We start from the raw sequence: 15,775 nt of genomic DNA, 5'->3' as shown, positions 1-15,775 counted from the left end.
AATCAGTTATTCAAAATGTGGATCCCTGTAAACTTTTCCAGGAGGTTATCTTTAAAGTTATCTGGTGAAACACATGAGAATTTAACTGATAAAGACAGATTAAAAATTCTCATTTTTTGTTCATCAAATGAAAATCATCCAGATATTGATATTCTTCAAAAATTAAGGATTGGTCGGAAGGAATGTATTTTTACGTTCATGTCCATATATGAACGTTTGTATAGAATGCTGAGTGAGAATGTCAAAACACCGTCCCTCATAAGGAGTTTTGTAAGCAAATTTTGGTTTCTAAATCCTGCATCTCGTGTTATTGCGTCACAAAAAGATTCTTTGTTTGAATGTGCGCAATCCCTTGATTTTGCCAGAAAACACGAGAATCGTGAGAGGAAAGTACATTGTGCTAATTTTGTAAAGACAGGCAGAGTAAAATCTTATCAGAAGCCTGTATTAGCAAAGCCTTCTAAAATGAGTTTTCCCCAAAAGCAAATATATGAAGAACAAAGGAAATCACATGTTTGTTATAAGCCATATGGAATGATGCAAAGAATCACCGAAAAGACACAAATTGAATTAAGAAAAATGATGAGTTCTGATTTTCTTTCTGTAACCAAGATGGCCGAATTTGACAGACAGAAACAGGTGGTGAGAGACATCATGGCCTGTAAACTGAATACTCTGCTCCAAGAATCTATCAGCTTCAAAATGGCAAGAACCTTTCAGGATATTTTTTGCAGAGAAATAAGTATGGGTTTAGGAATTGGCTAGAAAAAGTAATTATATATATATTTTGTGTAACAGTGTTATACAATTAGTGAGTTATATGTAATTATTTTATAGAGTATAATCCTGTAGTTCTATAGTTTGTATATACATATTCATACAGTATATATAGAGTGTTTGTAGAAGTAGAAATAGTAGAACTGTATTTTTTAATGAAAATTAAAATCTACATCAGTAATAATATTTAGAATATGAATATGATATTAACCTTCTCTTTTATGTTTCCTTAGAATTTTCATTTCAAAGCAGGACTTAATCGGGAAAAATTCTCTTATAAGGATTTATGCCTTTATTTACACAGGAAGTTGCAATAATTGCATGATTTCATATATCTAACCCTTAAAAGGAAATAACTAATTGCATTTTTAAATGTGTTCTGGGTGTATGCCTTTTCCGCATGGCTTGAATGACTACCACAGCATATGGAATTTGTACCTTGTTCTAATAATAAGTATACCAGACCAGTATACTATGTCCCTGTTCCTTAGGAAAAGAATTTAAAGGGGGTCTCAACTTTTGCAAAGCAATGGAATTTTTTTTTCCAGGCCTAAATGTCAAGTATAGCTATACATATACATATATTTATGTCATGTGTATTTGGGGAATATTCAAAGAAATATTAAGAGACTAAATTGAAATAGTTTACAATGCATTGATAATTAGGATAATTTGGGTTAAAATACGTGTATTCATCACACCTTCGTATGTGAGGTTTTTGGTTTAAACTTAATATGTGACACAGTCTGAGTGACAGTGACTGAGTGTATGAGCAGCTGCTGAGCGAGTAATGTGATACGTTTGTATGAGGCCTCAGGATTCTGAATGAGAAAAAAAAAACCCAAAAGCTTTTATCTTTAGGAGAAATATGCAGATCAGTTAAATTATTAGAATATTAAGATACATAATGAAATATTATCTATACAACATATATTTCTATATTTCTATAGTAATTATTATTTCTTGATTTAGTTAATTGTGGATAAGTGCAAAGTGCAATCGCACATCAAAATGGTTTATGCAAATTAATTTTTCCAAAGGATAATTTTATGATATTCAAATTAATTTTAATGGTTACACATCTTCAGACAAATAATGGTATAAGCAAGTATAATATTTACACAATTTATAAATTAATTATTTTTAATTTTGGTTTTGATAAATGAATTATTTCATGAAACAATATTTTTTGGTATTAAGGGGGAAAATATGTTTTTTATCCTGACTACATCATCACATTTGATTAATACCTCTTCTTCACACATTTTAATAGGAAAAAATATTAATAAGGTACAATGGTATAAGTATTGGGTATAATAACAAGTATTATAAAGAGTCATTTCTTTACACTAAGAGGAATTACATGCAAAGTTGCATAATTTGAATATTTTGGTAACACAAGTTTATGACAATTATGAAATAATCCAGATCATGGAAATATTAAGGGTGTATGTTACTGAAGACATAACTACTCTGCATCAACATAAAGGCCTTATTCTTATTTTTATTCTTATTTTTCATTATTTTTAATTCTTTCACCAATATTTAGTAAAGTAATATCTACTGAGAATATTGCTTCATTAAATATAGCAATTATATGGTTCTATTACTAAGGAAATGTTTCACTTCTGAGTTATATGCAACAATTCTTTTATTCATTCATTCGCTCACTCATATATTCTTATTTTGGTTCATGGCTTTACATTCCTACATATTATTAGTATAATAAATATATTCCTTATTAATAAAGATGATAACACTGGTTACATAAAACACAGTGACACCTATGGGTTGAAAAAGGTAATTACACCTATGACATAAAAAATGTTCTATCACATGAAAAATACGGATAATAATGTATTATCACTTATTATTGGTTTATTATTTCAAATATTGAAATCCATATACAGTACAAATTCTGATAATAATTATATGGATATTACTGATTGCTATGGTACGCTGTGATATTATAGGATAGGAAAATTACCAGATTTGGTATAGACTAGGGAATGAAGACTTCAAGCAAGATACTGAAATTACGTTAATAAAGACTTTTCATATTAAAATTGATTCTTATCAGTTGCAAGAAGAAGAATGTCGCTATCCAGAAGTCCCAGAAGGTAACAAAGCTATGACTTCTGAGAAATGAACTGTGTTAATTACAAGTGCAGTATCCACCACTGACAGTCACAATTAAAGTGTCTAACCTGACAACCAGAGGACGATGATCCTACGATGCTGATGTGAACTGTGTTATCACGTTCTTATCAAGTTCCAGAAGTTTTCAATCACCTGTAAAGCTTCGATGTAAAGCTGGTGAACAATAAGGTAATTGTCAGGAAGCTACAACCCTGACATATGTCCTGTGCATTAGGACAAGGACTGGTTATGGTGCTATGTTTAGCAAGGAAGAGTCATTTTAACCCTTGCTTTGCTGACCAAAGACATCACACCTGTTCAAAGACCAGTACCGATGGAGGATTCCAGAATATCCAAGGCGAGCCAATGTAAGCCCAGGTTTATAAAGGTGACACTACACAGATATTAAAGCTGTATAGACTTTGTTTTCGTATTAACATTTGAATTTATGGACTTTGATTTGATACACAACACAATTTCTACAATATCTATATGCTAGAGAAAAACTGTGTTTTTAAAAGAACCAAGAAGAAGACAGAAGACATCAAAATGAAGACCAGATGACATCAGATGATGATGACTGGACCTGAGATGCTGCAATTTAGACTTAGGGAAGTATAATTATACATATTTTATATGAATATTGTTCTCGGCTTACCATAACATGAATTCACATCAATTATGTCATTGAGTACTTATAACGGTAATCTGATATTATTATTATTATTATTGATATTAAATTATTTTGTCAAAGAAGAAGAAAAGAAGAAAGAAGATCTTGTTATATTTTGAGGGTTCCAATTAATGTCTGTCTCCCTCAAAAGGGGGAATTGTTAAATATTAATAATCCGTTAATTTCTTATAAGACTCAGTTCTGTACATTGCTTTAGCTTACACGACATAGGCTATTTTTAAGCTTGGCTCATGGTAGAAAGACAGCTCCATATATGTAGAGACCACGTGCTTTAGGAGACGTATATAATTCATGGCTAACTGTAGAGGTCGCTCTTCTTCCCTCACCATCATGAAAGACAGACACGAAGATGTCATCTGTTCTGGGCCATGACATGACATAACAGCTGGTATATTACTTGACGGCGATGTGAGAAGCCGAACTGAGAGACAGCAGCCATTTGCTATTCAGGATCTCGGAGAGAAGAAGAATACATGCTGCTTTGCTATGAACAATGGACAATCTCTCTTTCACTTATTTTTATTCACCTGTTTTTCTGTAATAACCTTTCTTTGATGGAAGAATCCAAATAAACCACTATATTTTTATCTGGTAACTAGTCCTGAGTATTTTACAGGATATGCATTATTTTACAATCATCATAACAGAGCACCACCGACAGTCACCATAACAGAGCGCCACCGACAGTCATCATAACAGAGCGCCACCGACAGTCATCATAACAGAGCACCACCGACAGTCACCATAACAGCGCCACCGACAGTCATCATAACAGAGCACAACTGACAGTCACCATAACAGAGCTCCACCGACAGTCACCATAACAGAGCACCACCGACAGTCACCATAACAGAGCGCCACCGACAGTCATCATAACAGAGCACAACCGACAGTCACCATAACAGAGCGCCACCGACAGTCACCATAACAGAGCTCCACTGACAGTCACCATAACAGAGCGCCACCGACAGTCACCATAACAGAGCGCCACCGACAGTCATAACAGAGCTCCACCGACAGTCACCATAACAGAACTCCACCGACAGTCACCATAACAGAGCACCACCGACAGTCATCATAACAGAGCGCCACCGACAGTCACCATAACAGAGCGCCACCGACAGTCACCATAACAGAACTCCACCGACAGTCACCATAACAGAGCACCACCGACAGTCACCATAACAGAACTCCACCGACAGTCACCATAACAGAGCACCACCGACAGTCATCATAACAGAGCGCCACCGACAGTCACCATAACAGCGCCACCGACAGTCATCATAACAGAGCACAACTGACAGTCACCATAACAGAGCTCCACCGACAGTCACCATAACAGAGCACCACCGACAGTCACCATAACAGAGCGCCACCGACAGTCATCATAACAGAGCACAACCGACAGTCACCATAACAGAGCGCCACCGACAGTCACCATAACAGAGCTCCACTGACAGTCACCATAACAGAGCGCCACCGACAGTCACCATAACAGAGCGCCACCGACAGTCATAACAGAGCTCCACCGACAGTCACCATAACAGAACTCCACCGACAGTCACCATAACAGAGCACCACCGACAGTCATCATAACAGAGCGCCACCGACAGTCACCATAACAGAGCGCCACCGACAGTCACCATAACAGAACTCCACCGACAGTCACCATAACAGAGCGCCACCGACAGTCACCATAACAGAACTCCACCGACAGTCACCATAACAGAGCACCACCAACAGTCATCATAACAGAGCGCCACCGACAGTCACCATAACAGCGCCACTGACAGTCACCATAACAGCGCCACTGACAGTCAGCATAAGATGGCTAGAGGGAGGTACTGCAGAGAGCGCTCCCTCTTAAATATATTCTTTGAAGAACAGATTACACGGCAGCCGACATTCAATAAATGAAAACTAATGAATACCAGTGGAAACATTTCGGCGTGATGAATATAAAAGTACAGTATGCCACAAGCATTCACATTACAGCAAGTTATTGGTGAATAGTCTATATCTTCACATATACAATTTTTTAGGGCCAAGAGAATGATGGATGAGGGCGTCACCGCCTTCTCCGGACCACGCAGGGGCTTGGACATGTTGGGGCAATGGTGCAGCATAAAGTAACCGGCTGTGGAGAGCGTACACAGCTCTGGATGTGTCACCCTGGGGTGTTGGCAGCAAGATGGCAGCTGTTCCCAAGAACCAGGATATTCAGGGATTTTTTTATTTTAATTGAAGCCTATTTTGCACGAAAAAGAAAAAAAAAAAGTGCAGCAACCCTCCAGACCCTGCCGGATCCGCTTTGCCCATAGAGCCCCTTTAATGCCGCACAGTTGGACGGGGCAGCTGGGTGCTATAACAACACTGCTTCCTGGACACAAAAAAATAATAAATAATAAAAATAACAGCACTGACTGATTAATCCTTAATATTAACAGAATCTGCTCCAAAACACATGGGCAACGATGGGTTATGACCCGTGTAAGCTAAGCTGGTGTATAAGGTGCCAAATAAAAAAATAAGTAAAATTCTTTAAAAAAATAGTCAAAACTTTATATAAATAAAAAAATCTACAATGCTTTCTGGCATGTAAATGTAAGGGGGTGAAGCACCGTAGGAGTCAAGGGGGAGTTACCTTCCTGGCAACCATCAAACAGGGCGTTAGGTTCCCCGGGGGATGCTTTAGGGGACTGGACGGTAACCAGGAACAGGAAGAGGTCAGGACTGGGAGCGGGAGAACTGTGCGCGCTTTCAGCAGAGCAGCGCAGAGAGGAGAAGGAGGAGGACGCATACACAGGAGCAGACGGGTGCAGCGGCTGGAGACTGAGAGACCGCGGACACAGGCGGAGTGCAGTGAGCACGTGAGGCCTGTCACTGCACCGCCAGGAAGGCTGTTGACTCCCCTCCTTGAGGAGACCCTGCCCCACAGACAGACCACACACCTTGACAAGACGCTCCTTAGCAGAGAGACCAGAACATATGCTGAGACGCTCCCCTGTGACCAAGGGGCGTTCAATAACGAGACACTGACCTGCAGAGAGAGACTGTGGGAGGCAGAATCCCTGACCCTGGTGGGAGAACACTGCTGTCGTAGCAGAGGCAGGGACCTTGAGCACAGGGGGATAGCGCCATCTTTCTACCCCTTGTGCTCCCGCATAAACCCCCCATACTACAGCTGGACTATTTCAAGGACCCCAGAGACAGAGAACATCAAGCACCGCTGGTGCCTCGGTGCCAACGTTGGGCCAGTGGATCCTTCCAATCAAGACACCCTGAACTGATAAGTTTGCCTCATCAGAGAATAACTTTTTCTACTGTTTTAACCCCGTATATTTCTCCTTCTGTCGAAATTACCCTATCACATTATTTTCTCTGTTGTACGGTATGTTTTACCAGTATTATCCCCTGTAAATAAACCTCCCCTTTTACTGTTAGTCTGCCTGTTCCGTGGTGACCTATATCTCTCCAGCACGTTATTACATAATTTCAGTGCAAATTCTAAGAGGAACTGTTCAAGTTCTCACTGTCGTTAAAGGGAATCTGTCACCTCATTTTTCCGATATAAGATGCGGCGGCCACCACCATCAGGGGCTTATCTACAGCCTGCCGTGGCTCCTTCGCAGGTGTACTTTATCTGCCCTGTTTAGGGCAGAGTAAAGTACTGCAGTGCGCAGGTGCCGGATCTCTCTGACCCTTCCCGACGCCTGCGCACTGCAGTACTCTGCTCTGCCCTCAACAGGGCAAATAAAGTACGCCTGTGCAGGAGCCGCAGCAGAAGTAAGAAGGAGGACGTCATCTCTAGAAGATGGGAGGCACCGGACCGCGACACCCATCGGACCAGACCCCGGGGTGAGTATAATCTAACTCGTAAATACTTCTCACTACAATGGAGGAAATTGTTGACATGATCTTCGATAAGATGCAGGTGTGTTGTGAGTTCATTTTCCCCTTCACTACTGAGGCCCGAGGAACTCCCTCTTCTGGTGAAGAAAGGTAGTGAGCCTGATTGTCAAACACCTGGGGCTGATGATGATGACTGGCTGAGTGGAGTTGATGACTGGATATAAGGCTGCCGACGCCCTTCTGGCCTGCAGGTGATTTCTCTGTGGACTTCTAGGAAACCAGTCTGATTTCTGCTCATCTAAAGCTAAGATTTCTGCTTTGCCTTTTTGCATTAGTGTTTTGTTTTCCTTGCTTTTCTGGATTCTGCCATTCCCTGCTGGGGTTAGCTGAATCTCCTTTTGCCTGTTGCTCTGTCTTCAGAATATTCCTGAGTACTGACATAGCTTTTTTGAAGCCTAGTGTCTTCAGGGCCTTTTTTACTGTCAGTTTGTTGGCTCTTATTTTCATAGGGCTTTTCACGGATTGCAGACAGCAGCCTTCCTGTCCTTTCCTATCTAAGCTAGCGTGGGCCCCATCTTTGCTCAGTCTATCTTTCTGTCTGTGTTTTGTTCTTTCTTCTTGCTTCACCGTCATTATATGTTGGGGGCTGCCTTTTACTTTGGGGTCTGCTCTGGGGCAGTTTAGATTTCCCCTTTCTGTCTTTAGGCTATGTAGTCCTCCGGCTGTGATCGAGGGGCCTAGGGCATCGTAGGAGCCCCCCACGGCTACTGCTAGTTGTGTTGATAGGTTCAGGGGTCTGCAATCCGATAGCTGCCAACTTCTCTGGTTTTCTGGACTTAGCTAGCATTACTATTTTTGCCTCCTACGGTGACTCAATCATAACAGAATCACCCGCCATACCGCAGATTCTAGGGTACTCAATAGCAGGAAAGAATTGTATAAAAAAAAAGTGTGTATATTTTTTTTTGTAGCCAAAAAGGATAGATCATTAAGACCTTGTATTGATTATCGTGCTCTCAACAAAATTACTGTTAAATATCAGTATCCGTTACCCCTGATTTCTGCTCTATTCTCCAGAGTTAAAGGTGCTTGCTGGTTTACCAAGCTTGACCTCAGGGGGGCGTATAATCTTATTCGCATTAAGCATGGGGATGAATGGAAGACGGCGTTTAATACTCCGGAGGGACATTTTGAGTACCTGGTGATGCCTTTTGGGCTCACTAATGCCCCTTCTGTCTTCCAGTGCTTCATGAACGATATTTTCCGAGATTTTGTCGATAAATTTTTGATTATCTATCTGGATGATATTTTGATCTTCTCCAAGGATTGGGATTCTCATGTGGAACATATTCGGACTGTGTTCCGGATCTTGAGGGAGAATTCCCTGTATGTCAAAGGATCTAAATGCCTTTTTGGAGTACAGAGGATTTCTTTTTTGGGATTTATTTTGTCCCCGTCAACTATTGAAATGGACCCGGCCAAGGTACAGGCCATTTACGATTGGGTTCAGCCCACTTCTTTGAAGGCCCTCCAGAAGTTTTTGGGTTTTGCTAATTTTTATCGGAAATTTATAGCAAAATTTTCTAGTGTTGCCAAGCCATTGACTGATTTGACTAAGAAGGGTGCTGATGTGTTAAATTGGTCTCCGGAGGCTGTTTCTTCCTTTCAGGAGCTGAAGCGAAGATTCACCTCCGCCCCGGTTTTGCGGCAACCCGATGTCTCACTTCCGTTCCAGGTAGAGGTGGATGCTTCTGAGATTGGTGCAGGAGCTGTTTTGTCCCAAAAGGATCCTGTAACATCTAAAATGAATCCCTGTGCTTTCTTTTCCCGAAAGTTCTCTCCATCTGAACGTAACTATGATGTGGGGAATCGGGAACTGTTAGCCATGAAATGGGCATTGGAGGAGTGGAGACATTGGTTGGAGGGAGCTAAGCATCAAGTCGTGGTCCTCACTGACCACAAGAATTTGATTTACCTAGAGTCGGCTAAGCGCTTGAACCCTAGACAGGCTAGGTGGGCCTTGTTTTTTACACGTTTTGATTTTGTGGTTTCTTTTCTTCCTGGAACTAAGAATGTCAAGGCTTCTTTGCTGATTCTCCTGTGGTGACCAAGCCTGCTACCATCTTAGGCGAAGGGGTAGTTCTTTCTGCCATCTCGCCCGATTTGAGACGTGCTCTGAAAGAGTTCCAGGAGGACAAACCTGAGCGTTGTCCCAGTGGAAAGTTGTATGTTCCTGACCAGTGGAAGAAGAGAGTGATGTCTGAAGTTCATTGCTCTGCTTTTGCTGGTCATCCAGGTATTTTTGGTACTAGAGATCTGGTGAGTCGGTCTTTTTGGTGGCCCTCCTTGTCTCGTGATGTCAGGAATTTTGTGCAGTCCTGTGGGACGTGCTCCCGGTCTAAATCGTGTTCTCGCTCTAGTGGGTTGTTGATGCCTTTGCCTGTCCCCAAGAGGCCATGGACCCATATTTCAATGGATTTCATCTCTGATATGCCTGTCTCTCAAAGGATGACTGTTATTTGGGTGATTTGTGATAGGTTCTCTTAGATGGTTCATCTTGTACCACTCCCTAAGTTGCCGTCTTCCTCTGAATTGGTGCCCCTGTTTTTACAACAGGTGGTTCGCTTGCACGGGATTCCTGAGAACATTGTATCTGACAGAGGAGTCCAGTTTGTGTCTAGATTTTGGAGAACTTTCTGTTCCAAGCTGGGAATTCAGTTGTCCTTCTCCTCTGCTTTTCACCCTCAGACCAATGGGCAGACAGAGAGAACAAACCAGACCTTGGAGTCATATTTGAGATGTTTTATTTCTGCTGATCAGGATGATTGGGTTTCATTTTTGCCCTTGGCCGAATTTGCTTTAAATAATAGAGCTAGTTCTGCCACTTTGATGTCTCCTTTTTTTTGTAACTTCGGGTTTCATCCTCGATTTTTCTTCAGGGCAGGTGGAGCCGTCTGCCTGCCCAGGGGTTGACACTGTGGTGGAGAGAATGCACCAGATCTGGGACCAAGTGGTGGATAAGTTATCTCTCTCCCAGGAAAAGGCCCAGCGGTTTTCCAACCGACATAGGACCATTGGTCCCCAATTTAAGGTTGGTGATATGGTGTGGTTATCATCAAAAAATATTGCTATGAAGGTGGCTTCTCCTAAGTTTAAGCCTAGATTTATTGGACCTTACAAGATTTTGGAAATTATTAATCCGGTCTCTTTTCGTTTGGCTCTTCCTGTCACATTTAAAATCCATAATGTGTTCCATAAATCTTTGTTGAAGAGGTTTGTTGAACCTGTTGTTCCTGGGGTTGCACCTCCAGACCCTGTATTGGTTGAAGGTAACATGGAATATGAGGTAGAGAAAGTACTGGATTCCCGTCTGGCTAGACGGAGACTCCAGTATTTGGTTAAGTGGAAGGGTTATGGTCAGGAGGATAATTCCTGGGTCTCTGCCTCTGATATTCATGCCAAAAGATTGGTGCGTGCCTTTCATCGGGCTCACCCTGATCGCCCTGGTGGCGTGGTTGAGGGTTCGGTGACCCCTCCTCAAGGGGGAGGTACTGTTGTGAGTTCATTTTCCCCTTCACTACTGAGGCCCGAGGAACTCCCTCTTCTGGTGAAGAAAGGTAGTGAGCCTGATTGTCAAACACCTGGGGCTGATGATGATGACTGGCTGAGTGGAGATGATGACTGGATATAAGGCTGCTGACGCCCTTCTGGCCTGCGGGTGATTTCTCTGTGGACTTCTAGGAAACCAGTCTGATTCCTGCTCATCTAAAGCTAAGATTTCTGCTTTGCCTTTTTGCATTAGTGTTTTGTTTTCCTTGCTTTTCTGGATTCTGCCATTCCCTGCTGGGGTTAGCTGAATCTCCTTTTGCCTGTTGCTCTGTCTTCAGAATATTCCTGAGTACTGACATAGCTTTTTTGAAGCCTAGCGTCTTCAGGGCCTTTTTTACTGTCAGTTTGTTGGCTCTTATTTTCATAGGGCTTTTCACGGATTGCAGACAGCAGCCTTCCTGTCCTTTCCTATCTAAGCTAGCGTGGGCCCCATCTTTGCTCAGTCTATCTTTCTGTCTATGTTTTGTTCTTTCTTCTTGCTTCACCGTCATTATATGTTGGGGGCTGCCTTTTACTTTGGGGTCTGCTCTGGGGCAGTTTAGATTTCCCCTTTCTGTCTTTAGGCTATGTAGTCCTCCGGCTGTGATCGAGGGGCCTAGGGCATCGTAGGAGCCCCCCACGGCTACTGCTAGTTGTGTTGATAGGTTCAGGGGTCTGCAATCCGATAGCTGCCAACTTCTCTGGTTTTCTGGACTTAGCTAGCATTACTATTTTTGCCTCCTACGGTGACTCAATCATAACACAGGTGGTGCTGTCGGGGCCTCCTGTAGTGAATAGGCAACCTTGTATATTCCAAATATCTGGTGGTGAACATCCGCAATGCTGTCCATCCCTTGGAAGGAGCTGGACGGACTGATGACTTAGGTAGACACGGTAGAAAGAGGTTGTAATATTGCACTCGATATTGGTCTTATCAATGGCAAGTCAGGTAGACACTAAAGAAAACTAAAAGGAACTGTAGGCTATGAGACTGTCCATGACCCTGTCATGTTTACTTATCCGCTTCCAGAAGAGCTGAAGACACTTTATACAGACATGATTAAACCCAGGTCTATGGTAGAAGCCCATATCTGGGGTAGGACCTGTGAGGCAGCCGGACTGAGTCACCGATCGCTTGTAAACAGGCGTATTGAGGCCCTTTTGGAGGAAGCCTAAACCAACTGAAAGGTTAGTAGTCACTTGCCAAGCCGCTGCGGATAGCCTGCGTAGCAACGGAGAGCACAGATAAAGTCTTCATACAGAATACTCACATGGGATGGTAGAGAGATCATTTCTGAAAGTCTTGTAGGCCATGGCAGGAAACCTAATGTGCTACTGATAGAGCCAAATTTTAATATTAGATCAGGGTCTGGAAAGTTGTGTGTACTTCTTTAAAGGTGATCAAAGGCATCTACATCCAAGTCTGCCGGTGGCTTCTGTTTGTCTGCTACAAGTTGACAAAAATTCTGAGCAGCCTTTACAATGTCTGGCTTCCTGTCCTCTGGAGACAGCACTTTTAACCCAGGCAAATGGCGAAAAGCTTTTCTCAGCGCTGCCATTCGCATATTCAAGTGGATACTTGGAGTAGGCCTCCTTCTGCTGCTTTAATGCTTCATCCATAAGTCTGGAGCAGTTTTGCTTGTAGATCCCTTGCGGGTCATAGATGCTAACATAGGAGATGCCCAGCGCCATACACCACAGCAAGAGAGTGCAACCGACAGTCACCATAACAGAACGCCTCCGACAGTCACCATAACAGAGTGCCTCCAACAGTCACCATAACAGAGCGCAACCGACAGTCACCATAACAGAGCGCCTCTGACAGTCACCATAACAGAGCACAACCGACGGTCACCATAAGAGAGCACCTCTGACAGTCACCATAACAGAGCGCAACCGACAGTCCTCATAACAGAGCACAACCTACAGTCATCATGAAAGAGTGCAAGCAACAGTCCCCTTATAGAGCGCCACCGACAGTCATCATACAAGAGTGCAACCAGGGTTAGACTGGGACACCGGTGAAATGCCTGGTGGATCCCAGAGAGGAGGAAGAAGAAAAAAAAAAAAGGTCTGCGTGCCCTTAAAAAATGCAGGAGGCAGAGGCACGCGCGGGCGCATGTACGCAGTCCAGACCCATCGCAACGACCAGGGTCAGTGGCACCACCCGGCGAACCCAGGTAAGCGCTGGGGCCATGGGTGAACTTGGGGTGGGACACACGCCATGGGGACTGTGAGTCTGGTGAGCCTGGTAATACTGTATGGAGTAGCATGGGGCCCATAATACTATATGGAGGAGCATGCGGCCCATAATACTTTATGGAGAAGCATTACATGGAGCCCATGATGTACTGTATGGAGGAGCATTATATGCAGTCCGTGATGTACTGTATGGAAGAGCATTATACTGTATACGATTTGTGATATACTGTATGGAGGAGTATTACATGAAGCCCGTGATCTACTATATGGAGGAGCATTATATGAGGACCGTGATATACTGTATGAATGAGCATTATATGATTATATGTGGCCCATAATTCTGTATGGTGAACTATGTGGTTGACCATAATACTGTACGGTGGACTATGTGGTTGCCCATAATACTGCATGAAGGAATATGTGGTTGCCCATAATAATATATGGTGGACTATGAGGTGCCCATAATATTGTATGGTGGACTATGTGGTGCCCAAAATAATGTATAGAAGACTATGAGGTGCCTATAATACTGTATGGTGGACTATGTGGTGCCCATAATACTGTTTAGAGGACTATGAGGTGCCAATAATACTGTATGGCGGACTATGTTGTGCCCATAATACTGTATAGAGGACTATGAGGTGCTCATAATACTGTATGGTGGACTATGTGGTTGCCCATAATACTGTTTGGAGGACTATGTGGTGACCATAATGCTGTTTGGAGCACTATGTGGTGCCCATAATACTGTGTGGTGTTAGGGGCTGGCGGAACGCACCAAATAATAAAGATGGTAATATGATTTGAGGTGCGTGCAGAGGTGACAAACTGCATCTAAGCAATGAGACGAGATATAAAGTATGAGAAAGCCGGACACCAGCGTGGTAACCACTGACCCGGTGCATGCAGGAACAGACTCCGTTACTCCAGACCAGCCAGCGTGTAGGCGAGACCTGTTAACTGCTCTGTGAAGCACCGTTCAGAGCGGGTGCAATGTCTGCCCTGATGGTGACCACCAATTAGCCTAACAACCGTGCTGATAAGCGCATGTAACAGAGCGCGGCGCTGCTCTGGCAGACACTGCGGTAGCAGCGGTACGTAAGGCCTGGACTGGCCGGCGCCCCAAGGTGCTGAAGAACGGTAAGAGACTAGACTGTGGCGCTAAGCAGTGCTAGAACTATGGTGCTAACTCTGATCCCTGGACCCTAATTCATACGTATCATAGGAGGGGGAATCATAATGAGTCAGTCACCAGTCTAATACATCCGTCATCTCACACACACTAAGCAATATAGCATCAAAGTCTATCATAGTGCATGGCGGGGCGGCCATGCGAACCTTTTATAGCCGCGTCCTTCCTGCACCTTCCTGACCTTCCTGATGGCCCAATCCGGGATGGAGAAGGACCTGAGCATGTGACCTTTGATCTCCAATGAGATATCATCCCACGAGCATGCTCAGTGGACCGAAAGGAGGACTTAGTCCCTGAAGTAGCTTGCTGCTGACCAGCATGCGTTGCTATAGCTAGACCAGAGGTGGCAGCAGCAACTAAACCTACAGAGCTGGTGTGAGCAGAGAGCCTGGATCGATGAGTCTGCTGTGCAGCCTCTGCAGCCGGAGAGGAATGGGAGACTGCCGAATGCAAGGCTCGGGATTCCTGCTGTGCAGCATCAGAAACCCGACGCCTAACATATGGAGGACTATGTGGTGCCCATACATTGTACTATACCTGTATTTTTTACCTGTGTACCAGGAATCGTAGCATGGGTTAAAGGGGCCTACTGATACTCTTTCGCCGAGGTTCACGAAAACATGGAGTCAACCCTGGCGACGACGCACATCAAGATGAATGCCGGCTGCAGCTATGACAAGGTGCTCTTCTCTGTGACAGGCCATGCGTCAACATCACATAGCAGTTACATTAAATGACTCCTGCAGCCTTTGATAGGCTGGCAGCCTTTCAATGTTAATTCTATGTGACGTCAGCACGCGGCCTGTCACAAGCAAAGCACCCTCTCACAGCTGCAGTCAGCAGCCATTTTAACTACCACGCCAAATATGAAGCCACAAGATGATGCCGGGAAGCACAAGAAGGTGAGAAGAATCCCCCTGTAATTGGGCAAGGTAGTGGCCATAGGAGCAGACATAGGGGCGGAGGGAGGGGACATTATTAAAGTGGACATAAGGGTCTATGATGGGGACATTGAATAAAGGGACCCAGGATGGGGGCATTATTACTGGAAGGGGCCCTGGATGGGGGCATTATTACTGGAAGGGGCCCAGGATGGGGACCTTTTCAAAGTGGACATTGGGGTCCAGGATGGGCACATTAAATAAAGGGGCCCAGGATCTGGCACCTAATTAAATAAAGGGGTGGCTTACAAATACTGATGCAAAATACTGATCAAACACTGAGCCTGTGAATGTGGCCAAAGGATAAGTGACAAGTTATAGATTGGTGAGAGTCCGACTGCTGGGCCCTGCACCGATCTGCAGAATGTGAACTCTTATCCTCACATGTAC

General features: G+C 43.6%; 1 pseudogene; it reads right to left on the bottom strand.

Annotated features, from left to right (window-relative positions):
- Positions 1-12,246: 12,246 nt before the first annotated feature.
- On the bottom strand, positions 12,247-12,778 carry LOC141047163 (dehydrodolichyl diphosphate synthase complex subunit Nus1-like; annotated as a pseudogene).
- Positions 12,779-15,775: the final 2,997 nt, after the last annotated feature.

This window comes from Dendrobates tinctorius, unplaced genomic scaffold, assembly GCF_039654945.1.
Source record: "Dendrobates tinctorius isolate UK_male_01 unplaced genomic scaffold, ASM3965494v1 ptg000126l, whole genome shotgun sequence".
Taxonomy (NCBI): Eukaryota; Metazoa; Chordata; class Amphibia; order Anura; family Dendrobatidae; genus Dendrobates; species Dendrobates tinctorius.
The sequence above is the reverse complement of the archived record's forward strand: the minus strand, read 5'-3'. Positions and strand labels throughout refer to the sequence as shown.